This window comes from Papio anubis, chromosome X, assembly GCF_008728515.1.
Source record: "Papio anubis isolate 15944 chromosome X, Panubis1.0, whole genome shotgun sequence".
Classification (NCBI taxonomy): domain Eukaryota; kingdom Metazoa; phylum Chordata; class Mammalia; order Primates; family Cercopithecidae; genus Papio; species Papio anubis.
This window is the reverse complement of record NC_044996.1, coordinates 10744581-10759537: the sequence shown is the minus strand read 5'-3', so window position 1 is coordinate 10759537 and position 14957 is coordinate 10744581.

The following is a 14957-nucleotide window of genomic DNA, read 5'->3' as shown; positions in this document are numbered from 1 at the left end:
CCACCCAGGAACTGACTCAGCACCAGAGGACAGCTTCGACTTCCTATGATTTTATCTCTGACCCAACCAATCAGAACTTCCTACTCATTGGCTCCCTACCCACCAAATTATCCTTAAAAACTCTGATCCCCAAATTTTTAGGGAGATTGGTTTGAGTAGTAATAAAACTCAGGTCTTCTGCACAGCTAGCTCTTTCTCTATTGCAACTCCCCTGTCTTGATACATAAGCTCTGTCTGGATAGCAGGTGAGGTGAACCTGTTGGGTGATTACAGCTATTTCCCTGTCAACTATTTTATAGTCTATCAATTTCAGGTGTTTACCTAAGTAAGTACCTCTAGTTTAAATATATGATTCTTTTACTAAATAATTCCAGATTTAGCTATTTTCATTAAACCATAATTAATGTCTCATTTATCAAAAATTACACAAGCAAAGCTTATTCTATTTTGGGTTAGGTTTATAGTTTTGTAACCCTTATGACAAACTGTGACACCTTATAATATTTAAGGGAAAAGTATAAAATTGCTTGATCAATAAATGCAAACAAAACATATGCTGGAAATTCTTAAGACATTTCTGATATTACTTCACCAATAATTTTAAAGTTAGCTTATTTATTAAAGATTTTACATAAGTCACATAAACTTAAAGCATTTGACTACTCTTTTTTTTCTGATAAACTATTTGATTTAACCACTTTTATTTTTCTTAAGCCAATTAATTAGACCTCTTTTATATATTTTTAGTAGTGAAACATTGTGTACACAACATATACCTGCATAGATATATTAGGTATGCTGATAGAAGTAAATCTTATTGATTCACAAGACCTCTTTTTTAATTTTAGACTTTCAAATTCTTAATATCCTGTTTTATTACCCTAGGCAATTATCAGCAAAATAGACCTAAATTTGCACATTGAAGGAAACAGCTCTTAGGTAAAAAGTTATATAGCAAAATTTACATCTCAAAGTACAGAGAGAAAATGTCTGGTGTGCTAGAGGAAAATTAAAACTGATTTAATTGCCAGTTATACATAAAATTACAGAAATCTATCGTAAATATATATATATATATATTTGCGCGCGCGCGCGCGCGCGCACACACACACACACACACACACACAAGGTTCTATAACTTTTACTTCAGAACTCTAGCCCTGAGATATTAATGAAAATTTACTGGCTTGCAGAAACAAAAAGCAAAACAAAACAAAATAATGGTCCAATCCAAACAGTGGTTTTTATCTCAGTAGAAAAGTAACAAGTAACAGCAGCTTTAAAGCAGGCATAAAAGAAAATAGAGAAAAAGAGAACTTAGGAACTCTATAGTTTGCAGGCCAACCATGGGACTTTTTCTTTGATGTAGACCATAATATTTTTATTTTAAACAAACTCTAGCAAGTAGAAGCACCATAAAACCAACAAAGTTCCCAAAAAGGGGTGATTCTCCATGTTTTCTCCTCATTCTTAGATTATTTGTTTCCCACTCCCCCCCCGCCTTTTGTTTTTTTACCGTAAAGGAGGAACTGAGCTGTGGCCTAGGGTTTTTGTGGAGTGCGTAGAAATGTGTGCTGGTTGTGGTTGGGACTTCACAGTGTCACCACTGAGCACCCTCTTACCTCTCTCAGTTTCCTTCTCCAGATGTCTAAGCACCTCTAGGAAGGCTCAAAGCACAGAGTGACCAGCTCCCATGTGTTCTTCCTGGACAAACCTTTTTAAAACTAATTTTGTTGGGGGTTCCCTGTAGGGCTGCTACACATCACAGGGTGTCAACCTCCCAGACACTCCCATGAGACCCCTGGTCACATGGGGTGCCACTCAACTGGAAGGAGCAAAATTCCCTTTCTCTTTGGAGCTGAGGAAGCTCAGTCTCTCATTTATCTATGAAAACAACAGTTCAGTTCCTCACACAAATGTGCACAGACAAGCCAAACTGAGATTAATTTTGGGAGAAAAAGCAAGGGAGAAGACCCTTTCGGAAGCACCTTGGGACTAGAAGTAGGATCCTTAAGCAACAAGTTCCTAAGAGAGAGAGAAAAAAAAAAAAGCAGCCAAGACCCAAGACCACTTCCTGTAAACTGTCCTCAGCCACCCCTAACTTTGAAGATCATCTACCATTACACATGCCAAGGTCAAATTCTCTCACAGTACAAGGTAATCTCTGATATCCCCCAAGCCAAAGAGGTCAGGTCAGGTAATACAAGAAAGCATAGCTTTAGACCTATGAAGAATGTGCAATGACTCTTGAAACTTCACAGAGAAAACACAACATCCCAAAAGGAGTGAGCAGTGCCTTTGTTCTGAGTTCCTTAAGGGGTTTGAGTCATTGGAAGCCTTCTCTAAATTTTTCTTAGTACTGAAGATGGCAAAGGGGGAAGGAGGTATAGGATGGAAGAAAAGTACATGAAAGAACAGTTGTTTTGTTAAGACAGGAAGCAACCACAGAGACCAAGCACATGTTTCACCCACCACTTTTTCAGCTGCAATAAATTTTAGCCAATGCAGAGAGGCCTTGTTACCCATACTTTGGAATGCTCATTTGGATTTGACCACGTCAGGTAGGGTCAGGTAGAGTTGATCAAATCTGACTGGAGAAAGACTGGAACAAACAAACAAAAACCCCAGCAATGTGATATCATCACTGAGTGCTCTAATGGTAAGGAGAAATTAAGACCAACTGGTAGTTAATCTTAACTTTAGCTAAGACAAAACCCCAATTCAGCTACTTACCTAAGAATAGGTCTCAAGCTTAAGACTGCTCTCTACCATTTTAGAAGCAGGAAAAAACTCAAATTTGTCTTTCTGGTTGGAAGCTAGCTCAGACTCCAGAAAGGAGTTATCTGCCTTTCATCATCATAGAAGGAGGAAAACTTGTCTTCCTTCTTGGAAGCAAGTTAAACTCCAAAAAAGGAGTTGTACAGCAAAGTGAACTTTAGATCTCTACCAGATTTGGGGAGATCAGGGATTCTCTGGAGTGAGCGCTTCCAAGCCTCAGCAAATTGTCCTATTGGTATGAACCATAAAGATAGCTCAAGCTGGTACCAGGCACTAATAGGCGATTTGTCAAAGGTCAGGGGCACCTCCATGCAAAGTCTCTTTGTGGTTACCAAAATGTGAACCCCAGATATCTGAGACAAGTCCCAGTCAATTTAGAAAGTTTTTTTTTTTTGCCAAGATTAAGAACATGCCTGTGACACAGCATCAGGAAGTCCTGATGACATGTGCCCCAGGTGGCTAAGGCACAGCTTCGTTTTATACATTTTAGGAAGACATGAGACATCAATCAATATGTGTAAGATGAACATTGGTTTGGTCTGGAAAGGCAGGGCAATTCGAAGTGGGGAGGGGGTTTCCAGGTCATAGGTACATGAGAGACAAAGGGTTGCATTCTTTTGAGATTCTGATTACCCTTTCCAAAAGAGGCAATCAGATATGCATTTATCTCAGTGAGCAGAGGGGTGACTTTTAGTAGAATGGGAGGTAGGTTTGCCCTAAGCAGTTCCCAGGTTCACTTTTCCCTTTAGCTTAGTGATTTTGAGGTCCCAAGATTTATTTTCATTTCACATTATCATTTGACCCAGCAATCCCTTTACTGGGTATATGCCAAAAGGCAAATAGATCATTCTACCAAAAATATACACACACATGTGTTCATCGTTGTCTTATTCTCAATGGCAAAGACATGGAATCAACTCAGGTACCCATCAATGGAAGATTGCATAAAGAAAATGTGGATCATATACACCATGGAATAGCATGCAGTCATAAAAAAGAATGAAGTCATATTCTTTGTAGCAGCATGAATAGAATTGGAGGCCATAAGCCTAAGCAAATTAATGCAGAAACAGGAAACCTAATACTGCATGTTCTAACTTATAAGTGGGAGCTAAACACTATCCCACATGAACATAAATACGGGAATAATTAGATCTTGCAGACCACTAGAGTGGGGGGGTGAAAAATTACCTATCAGGCATTATCCTTATTACCTAGGTGACAATATCCATACCCCAAATGTTGGCATCATGCAATATTCCCATGTAACAAACCTACATATGTAACCCTGTATCTAAAATACAGGCCGATTTTTTTTTAAAAAAAAACAGAGTGATGAGGATACAAAGATACAATTATAAACAAACAGACTAGAGAAACCTAAGGACATGGTTTTTGCCCTGGGAGTTAAATTACAAAAAGAAACCAACTATTTCAAGATCAGAGAAAAGTTATTCCAGGGCAGCAAATAAAGATTACAAAAGTCTAAGGGCAGGAATTCACTTGAAGTATTCAAGCAAATAATTAAAAGTCAATGTGGCTGTAGTATTGAGGGACAGAAGAAAGGTACCGCAAGATGAAAGTTTCTACTGAGATTTTAAAAATATTTTCAGTCATTTTATTTTCTAAGACTACTTTCATAATTCTAGAATGCTCTTTTTAGTAGTATACTGTTCTACTTTAAGAAATTAATATTTTATCTTCTTTACCTGAGAATCTAATGAGATCATTAATAAGTTGTGTTTCTTATTTCTTTATTTTCTTATGTTTATTTAATCTCCATCTTTCTGTTGGAGAATTTCTCAAATGTCTGTTGTCTCTTTACTATCTGCATATTTAAGGATGAGACAGTAAATGTACATGTGGAAATGCAGAGCACTACACTGGGTATTGACTGGTGGACTTCAGTGTGGTAGCTGTCCACATGCCACTACCTATAAGTCATTTATCTAGAGATGGACATTTTAATCTCTCCTCCCAGGATCTAATCAAGATTCTAAGAATTGTGCTGGTGGAGGTAGATCAGAAATATATACTTACCTATATTTTCTTTTGTTTATTAATGTTGTATTTTGAGTCTAATATCTTTATTAAGAATACATGACGATGTAGTACAACACACCACACATAACACAACTCAGTATAGCATAAGTCAGTTTCCATATATATGGTCCACTGGCATCAGCCCAACAGCCTGAGTTTAAATGCTGGCTTCACTGCTCACTAATTGACCTTTGGCATGTAACTTATTTTCTCTGTATGTCAGTTTCTTCTCTATACAATGAGGGCAAAAATAGAATTTACCATATGGGTTTGTTGTGAGTATTGCTATGTTAATATATGTAAAACACTTAGAATAGTTCCTGGTATATAATAGGCACTATCTAATGATAAGTAATCATTATCAATTACTCTATTAGTACCACAGTGTTGTAATATTACAATTACAGTATGTTAAAAGAGATGAAAGAGGAATTTGAGCTTTCTCTGTAGCCCCATGTGGTAAAACTAGGACCAATGAAAGGTAGCCTTGGGGGGATGAATTTTGGTCAAAATAAAGAAAAGAAGATCTTCTCTATTACAAGTGTCCAAAGATGGAATAGACCACCTCAAGTTTTAATGAGTTCCCTGTCAATGAACATGTTCAAGACAATATCAACCATATTTTTGGTACAGTTAGAAGAAGGTTCCTAAAAGCAAAAGGCTATATGCATTGAAGGAATACTGATGAGCTTTAAAAAATCTGACATTTTACAATCCCAACACTATAATCTGTTCAAATGACATAAATGGATCATAAAGGTACTATAAGCAGTGTCAACTTGACCATAGATTTTAATGACTACAAATTTAGGAAATATTTAAAAAGTCTTTGTTAAACTATAATGGAATATCATATAGAAAACAACTAAAATTACATCTGTATAAAATAAATGTTGTGGGGAAAAAAGCTTAAGTATAGAGAAAATGTAAAAACTTAGCTAAGTTTTGGGATTTCTGGGAAAAACTGGTTCATGGCCAAAGGAAATTAATTCAAATTCCTCTTGATCATACATAATTCAATACAATAAAAAATCAGTGTCATCATATTTGGTATTAAATATGATGTTATGTGTTGGTGGTTAATGGTTGTGAAGAACATCAAGATGGTTTAAAATTTAGAGAAAATTATCTTTCCTGGCTTAATATGAGCTTGTGTGTTTGTTAATGCCCTGAAATTCAGAATTCCTATCCAATATTTCAAGTATTGATTTATGCTATTTAAAGATATATTTATTTCCAATTTTATTTATTAAATTTCATTTTCCTTTCAAATAACCACCAAGTACTGCTAGCAAAAACACTCACTCTGTTAGTCCTCTGTATTTAAAGATCCTAAGTAGGTGCTGAGGAGATTGGAAACAAATGAACCCTGAGGGCCCATGACAAAACTGCTTTACAGGAGTCATGAGCTTTGAGTTGTCTTTCCAGTGGGCAGATCATGTATTGTTTAAGTACCAGCTCTTTGTACCTGATGACACACCTTTATGAGGTGTTTGGTTTAGGTACCAACTAAAATCACAGAACTATAATAACTTGAGAGAAAACCTGTAACCTAGGCAAGCAAAAAAGTAGAGGATAGAAATTAACCACATCACTTTGGGAGTCAGGACACTTGGATTTAATTTAAATTTTGACTGTGTGATCTTGGGAGCGTGCTTCAACTTTCTGAGTTTTTATATGTAATATAGGGATAATAATACTATGTCAAGGTTGATGTAAGGATGAAGAGAGATGATATATATGAAATCAATTGTATGTGATCTATCACATAATAGGCCCTTAAACATTGAGTTATGAGGAGTCATGGCCAATTCCTTTGAGACCTGGGAGGGGGCACAGGGGAAAATAAGTCAAGATGGATAAAAGAAAACACAAACCATATCTCCCTGCCTGACAGAATTATTCTGACGCTTTAAGTGTAAAAACCTTAACCTCAATTATTCTTCCTACTGTCACTCCAGCTTTCAAGATTTCTGTATTTTCTTGGGCCTGATTGAGATAACTGAGCCACTCAGTGGCAACTCATACTTACCTTCTGGGTTTATCATGACCTGTGGAGCTCATACCAGGCACTAGATTGGGCTTTATCCTCCAGTTAAGTATTTCAGGTTGCCTTTCTCTAAGTGATTCCTCACTTGCCATGTATCTTTTCCCATCCCATGTTCTCTGGCTCTTGACAAATGTGTTCCAGAACACAGATCATAGGTAAGTGAACGATGAGATAGGAGGGCAAAGCCACCTTAACACATAGTGCAAACATCAATATTTAAATACTCTCTGTTAAATGTGGCTCTATGAAAGCACTTATTTCCCAGTCTTTGAAAATAAATGTATCACATTCCATCAATATTAAATTAACTTTGATAGGTGTCTTTCATTGTATGTATTGTATTCAGTACTGTGAAAAGTCATTCACAATCAGCCCAACTACATAAAATCAAGGGACTGGTAAAGTAAATGATGATATACCCATATGATGTTTACAAAGAGTTTTTAATGACATGGGAAATGCTAATGATATAATGCCTAGTGAAAATATAGGTTACAACAATGTTCCCTATAATATTTAAATCATCAAAGAAAAATGAAATGTATGTATATTAATGTATATAAAATATAACTTAGGAGTACATATCAAATGCAAAACATATCTAAGTATGCATATGTATGTATACATATAAAATGTACTAGAAATAAACATAATGTTAACAGCGATTATCTATGGGTGAAAGAATTCTAGACAATATTTTTGGTTTATATTTTCTCTTCTCTTTCCCCCTTAATATTCTACAATATGCAAGTGATATTTTTTTAATCAGCAGAAAATAAGTGTTCATTATTCCAAACAGTTATCATAACCAACGTTAATTGTGTCTGAGCTACAAAATCAATTCATCATTTAGGTGGTTGATACCTGAATCTTTGACTGCTTCTCATCTTGAGCACACATAGTTTCTGAGACTAGCAAGGCCTAATGGATAAGTTTGATCCTGCAAACTTTGATTGAAAAATATGCTAACTAGTCAAATAATTATATTAATGCAGACTCTTCATGCTATAATCCATATTCTCTTCTATGAAATAAGAGTTGTGGTCAACTACATAATGACCCCCATCCAAAGATATCCATATCATAATCCCTGGAACTCCTCTTATATGAAAAAAAAAATTATACATGTGACTGAATCTCTTGAGATGGGATCCTAAATGCAATCACAGGTTTCCTTGTGAGTGAGAGGTGGAGGGAAACCAGACACAGACAGAAAAGGATAATATAATATGACCACAGAGGCAGAGATTGCAGTGATTCAGCTACAATCCAAGTAATGCTTGCAGCCACCAGACACTGAAAGAGGCAAAGAAGAGCTTCTCCATTAGAGCCTCTGGAGGGAGCAGGGCCTGGCCAACATCTCGACTTTGTCTCAGTGAAATGGGCTTCTGGCCTCCAGAATGATGTTATAATAAAATTCTGTCCTCTTGAGCCACCGGGTTTGTGATAATTTGTTACAGTATCTAGGGGAATGTAATACTCTTTATAATAAAATGCCTGAGTCATGATCTCTGGCAATGAAGGGTTCCTAGACTAGAAAAGTAGAGTGAGGCATAAAGAAAGAAAATTAGACAACATTGTTATCAGTGACTGACTTCCACAGTGAGGGCTGGGGAATTCTTCCCAGAGGAGGTGACACTGGAGGATTATTTCTTACCAGTAACAGGACTTGCTGCCTAATTTCGTGGAAAAGGGTTTCAGACCCATTTGGGTAGCACAGTGCTTGATTTGTGGCAGCAATGGGTAGAGCACAGTGGAGAGGCTGCTTGACTGGGAGTCGAGAGATGTGTGTTTTGATACACTGCACTTGGTACCTGACACTAACTAGCTGTGTGACTTTTGGCAAGTCATTTATCTGCACCTAAATTTCTCTCTATATAAAATTGAATGTTTGGACTAAATTTCTAAGGGTCTTCTGCTATTCTGGATTTTCTTCAGTCAATGTTTTGATGACATTGGGGAGTGAAATGGTAAACCAATATATTTGGGCTGGTTAGTTGCAAGTATTTATAAGACTGAGATAAATGTTCATAAAATTGTAAGTAAAATATAAAATGTTTTGATATAAGAATGGATGTGTATAAATGTAATTCCATGCAAATATTTGCGTACCTATGAAATACTCAGTACTCAGTAGGCATACAGACATTTATTGCATAATATTGTGTTTGCCAAATTTTCTGCTCTTAAATTGTTTATGTTAAACTAACATAGACTCCTGACCCATATTTAGTGAGTGATTGCAGACACCAAATTGGGAGCCAAGGTTTGGAAAGAGAAATGAAAACAAAAAGGTTTAGCAATAGGTGAGAAATGTGTGTCACGGTGATAGAGTGTAAGTACAGAGGTTGGAATGGTTTAATCAACCCAATTGCCTAAAATACACACACACACACGTGCACACACGATACACAAATAATACTACTCTGATTTCTTGCTGAAACCTTAATAAGAAGGTTAAGACTATCCTCTAAGGTATCAGGTGACATGAAGCAAGCTTTGCTCATGAGAGAACTACAGATTATTGGCAGGATTGACTCATTGGCTCAGAGGAGAAGGCAACAGATAAAAATTCAGTGGTTGTTACTCAGTTTATCTTTCCTATTAATCTAAGGCAGAACCAAGCTCATAGTCTGCTTAATTCATGGCATTATGAACAGTCTTCTCCCAGACTACAGATAACTGCTAAAATTTAAGTGTTAAATACCAGAGTCAGTTCACGCAAATGCTACTCTTTTGTATGAACTGAACTCTGGTATTTATCAACACATGAAATCTGAAATGTGAACTGAACTCTGGTTCATATCAATACATGAAATCTGATGGCAAGATTTTACAAGAGGAAGTGCTCCAAGATGAATCCAAGTTAGCCAGGTGCAGGAAGAGTGGGGTGTTGTGCGGTGGAATCCATCAGGCCAAGACAACAATTAGACCAGTGGGCCAGGTGAGAAAGAGCTTATTGTGAGAGAGAACATCTGCTTTGGTGTTGCTATTACATAAACCATGAGACAGAAAGTGGTGAAAACTGAAACGAGGGAGTCCATCAAGGGCCAGATCACAGAGTTTTTGTATCTCTAGCCAAGAAGCTTGATAGTGACCCTCTCAGGCCAACGGAGAATATTTGGAAGTTGTTCTCACATTTGAGACAGGTGGAAAGATAGCTAGAGGGTTACACACAGAGAAAGAAAGCATGTTGGCTTCCATATGTCAACAATGTTAGGCATTTTACAAAGTTTACTGAAGAATCAGTATAATCAATAAAAGAAATTAATGCAAACAGTAAACAACTGAATGAACTAAGTATTAGAACAATGGCTACAACTCAAAGCAGTGAGTTGAGGGTAGTTTCAAGAGCCAGAATCCCCTGTGGCACAATATTTGTGCCAGTAGTTCTTGCAATTCTGAGTTGCCTGAATATAGATTCTATTTGTCTTAAAGAATCATGTTCTGAATTAAGGTAAAATTTCCCAGTAGAACTTTTTAACATCTCTCTTCTTTTAGCCTTGCTTTCAGTCTTTCTTCCCTCAATTCAGTTTTACACACTGTGACCTGATGTATCTTCCAAAGCACAGTTGTGCTCATGCCCTTGTTAAAAACCACCATTGATTCATGTCCCCGTTTAGCCACTGCCTAAAAATACAAATCCAGATTTTCTGCCATCAGCTCTCTGGTTCCAACTCAAAGTTCTCACATTTTCTCTTATTATTTTCTTTTAATACACCATTTAATTAATCTAAACTAAATAACTCTTTCCTTCTCTTGACATCCTGCATGCTTCTTACCATGGTGGTCCGTAGTGTCCTTGCCATCTCTGCACCTTTGCCTGCTATCATCACTTAGGACCCAGCTCAGATGTCTGCTCCTCCATTATCATTTTTCTGATCCTCACTCTGGAAGCCTTTGTTCCTCCTTCTTCCCTCTTTATGGTATTGTCTCAATACCTGCCATATAATTCTTTGCATATTTTACCTCGTGTTGCTTGTTATGTTCTCTCAGCCAAACTCACCGAGAGTGAGAATGATATCTTATTCATCACTGTAAGCTCTATTTTTCATTTGTTTTCCTGCATGAAATGCTTTTTCCACTCTTTCATCTATAGACATCTTCTACACCTTTGAAAACTTAGTTCATTTATTGTGTCTCCCATGTTTTTCCTGACATCCTTTTTCCCATTATGGGAAAATTTATCACCCACCTTTGGTGACCCTACAGACTTTCGTTCATTTCATATGACTGCTAAAATTTAAGTGTTAAATACCAGAGGTCAGTTCATATCAATGTTACTCTTTTTTTTTCTTCCCCTCAAGTAAAATTCTGATAATAAGAAACAATGGTAGGAAGTCTGAAAGCATGGACTCTTTCGAGATATGCAGATATCAGAGTTGATACCTTTTGTTAAAGTATAATCAAATCATGAATGATGCCATTATCCAGGGTCATTAAACCTTGTCTATTTGATGGTTATTTCACATCTCTTTCTTTTGTTTAGGCATGTAGAAGCTTCCATATCCAGGATTAAGCATTGGTAGAGTTGATCACCATTTTTCTCTTATCAGTGCTCCTCAGTCTCATAATTATTCTCAGAAACATAAAGGTTTCATATATATATAGAGTATTTCAAATTAATTTTCACGCAATTGTTCAAAATACTGTTTGTTAGGAAAATTTAGTAGTTCTTTCAAAATAGGTTATTTCTCAGAATCTCTACAAGTGGTATTTGAAAAAAAATGACCCTAGAAATTTGAAATTAGCTCTGAACTAGTTCTCATAGCAAATACACACACACACACACACATCTTATCAAGAGGCATTTTAATGAGTATATTATATAGGTACCATATTTACATAGAATAATGTTAGAATAGAATAAAAGGCTTCAACACTTGCCTTTATACAAGAACATAAAATACTCTTCAGTAAATATGGAATAACTGAAATCATAACGACCACTCTCTAGGACCATAGTGAAAGCAAATTGAAATCAACACTAAGAAATGTGCTCAAAACTATAAAATTCCAGGGAAATTAAATAACCTGCTCCTAAATGACTTTTGAATAAATAGTTAAATTAAGACAGGAATCAAGAAGTTCTTTGAAACTTCAGTAGCATGAGAGACTCACTTTTCTGGCATGGAAGGAATCTGAGAGCTATCACACTTGATTTAAGGGTTAGAAGCTAGGGGAGGAAAGTTAAGTACTCACCTGGGGTGCAATATTTAAGATGGTGTAGGGTTAAGCCATGTCTGTATTTACAAGTTTTATGTTTTGGTCAGCATGTTTTGGAATTTATTTTTATTTTTTAATGTATTAAAATAATTTTTATCTTGATAATTGATTATTGTGGTACCACCCATTCACTTTAATTTTGCATTTGAGTGAGTGGCTCATGCCCCTCCCTCCACCCCTGGCCTTTCTTATCTTATAACCTATGCATACTAAGGCTTACACTCCTTTTGCCTGACTCAGCCCTGAACCTTCGAAACTAGTCTAACTCACCCACCAGGCCTGATGGCATTTCCAAATGATTTTTAAGATTTATGTATTCAATGTATATGTTCATTGATGGGTAACTCTTGATAAACTGTGTGTTGTCATGGGCCTCTGGGTGCCATATTAACTTTACTGAGATACTCAAACAGTCCATATTAGCAGATTGCTTTGTTTGTGAAATCTAGAGAGTGTTTGGAATTTAGTGAGAGCTAGGGGACTAGTATATTTGGGAGATGTTTTATAATTCTTATGGACAAAGAAGACTGGCTAAAGGGAAATAAATAATGACTACTTTGGTATAATAGCCTATATGATACTTGTTTTGCTTAAGAGATTATTTATAATCAACTTATTATCCATCCACACTTTTTGTTTTCTTGATTCACATGTATCCAATGGTATTAGGTAAGGAACATTTTTAATTTTTAAAGACTGTGGCACACGATGGTGGTCCTTTTCAGTGGCCACTGCTCTACAGCACTGTAGCAAGCTGCTTAGGAATGAAAATTAATATTAAGCACATAGATCCAAGGATATCTGTCCAAAGTTGCAGGTTGATTTCCACAGTCCTTTTAAAAATCGAATAATAGTTTACACAGTACAAAATCTCACATAGCTCTTCACTCCGGCATATTAATCATCAGTGTCCTATGATTTTTCGTACAGAGCCTATAACCTAACTCTAATAATGCTGGGAAATGTCATGGCAGCTAATGTTTACTTTTCAAGTACCCTTTTTGTTTGAATCAGTTAAAGACTGCAGTTTGCCTTTTTGAAACTTTAAGCCTAACTTGAAATTTATATCTTGATATACAGCATAAATGTCAGCAAAAGATGGAGAACCAGAGAGATCGTGCGGGCTTTTAGAAATCATACTATGCAATGCTTTCATTTTACAGAGAAACAGGTACTACAAAGGTAACACCGATTTTATAACCCACTGTTCCTCTCCTTAGCTACACTTATGTGTAACATGTGGGTTTATTTAATGAAAAAAGCATATGAATGCAAATGTACAGTTGTTCATACTCATCCAGTGGCTTTTGGGGAGTCCATTTTATGTGTCTTCTTCTCTGCTAAAAACAATAAATGCCCTCATGTGATATTCAACTAAGTAATGTATACCATGGGTTATATTGGACAAGATTTCCCTGAGATATTTTCTTTTTTTCCATGCTTTAAAGTCACCTTTAAAGTCTTTATTAGTAGCCATTTTTCTGTTCCTTCTTTAATGTGTAAATATATCTTCTAACAGTTAGGGTTATTTTCGTTTTAGAGTAAAATGTGGAGATTGGAAAGGTAAAACAGAGTAAGATGAAGCAGATCAGTTTTGAATTAGGCTTTGGGGAACTTATAAAGACATTTCAGTAAACAAATCCCAGGTTTTTGAATTTTATTCTCATTATTTTTCTATCTGGTTTACTAAGGAGCACTAGTATATTGGTAAAGGAGCTGGAATCAGATCAGATATTGTTCCAGAATCCAATGTCTTCTAGACTGAATACATCCTAGTGAAGACTTCATTGTATAAAAACTCAATGCCTTTGGAAGAGGTCTTGTAGAATATCTCTGGTGTTTATGGAGAATTTTTAGTTGGTTAGGATGAATGGAAAATAATCTATTTAACAATATTTACATAGGATTTGAAGTCCTGGTTGTACACAATTCTTAAGGAGTTACATTCTTTTGGAATAAGAAATACTCCTCAATACATATATTCAACCCCTGACTTTTGGTTTATGGATGCAATATTGGATACTATAATAACGAGGAGCTATGACCAAATGCTTCACACATCAAACATCATGTGACTTCATGGTCAGAAAGTACATAAGCAGAAGTGAACTAACAAAAATATGTTTTCTATCATCCATATAAGCTACAGGAAATGCCCAAAATAGAGTGCAATGCATTTAATACTCAAATGAGTTTTCTAATTTGGTGATCGATATTCTCTAAGACAGTCATTCGAAGTTGTTAAGTAGATATACTCTAAAATTGACCACGTAATCAGACACAAAATACTCTTCAGTAAATGTAGAATAACTGAAATCATAACGACCACTCTCTAGGACCATAGTGAAAGCAAATAGAAATCAACAGTAAGAAATTTGCTCAAAACTATAAAATTCCAGGGAAATTAAATAAGCTGCTCCTAAATGACTTTTGAATAAATAGTTAAATTAAGGCAGGAATCAACAAGTTGTTTGAAATTAAGGAGAACAAAGATACAACATACCAGAATCTCTGGGACATAGCGAAGGTAGTGTTAAGAGGAAAATTTATAGCACTAAATGCCCATATCAAAAAGTTAGAAATATCTCTATTTAACAACCTAACATCACAGCTACAAGAACTAGAGAACCAAGCAAGAGTAGACCAACTCCAAAGTTAGCAGAAGACAAGAAATAACCAAAATCAGAGCTGAACGGAAGGAGAAACATGAAAATGATTCAAAAGATCAACAAACCCAGGACTTAGTTTTTTAAAAACATAAAATAGAATGCTACCTAAACTAATAAAGAAGGAAAGAAAGAAGACCTAAATAAACAGTGTCAGAAATGACAAGGGGGAAATTACCACTAACCTTATTAAA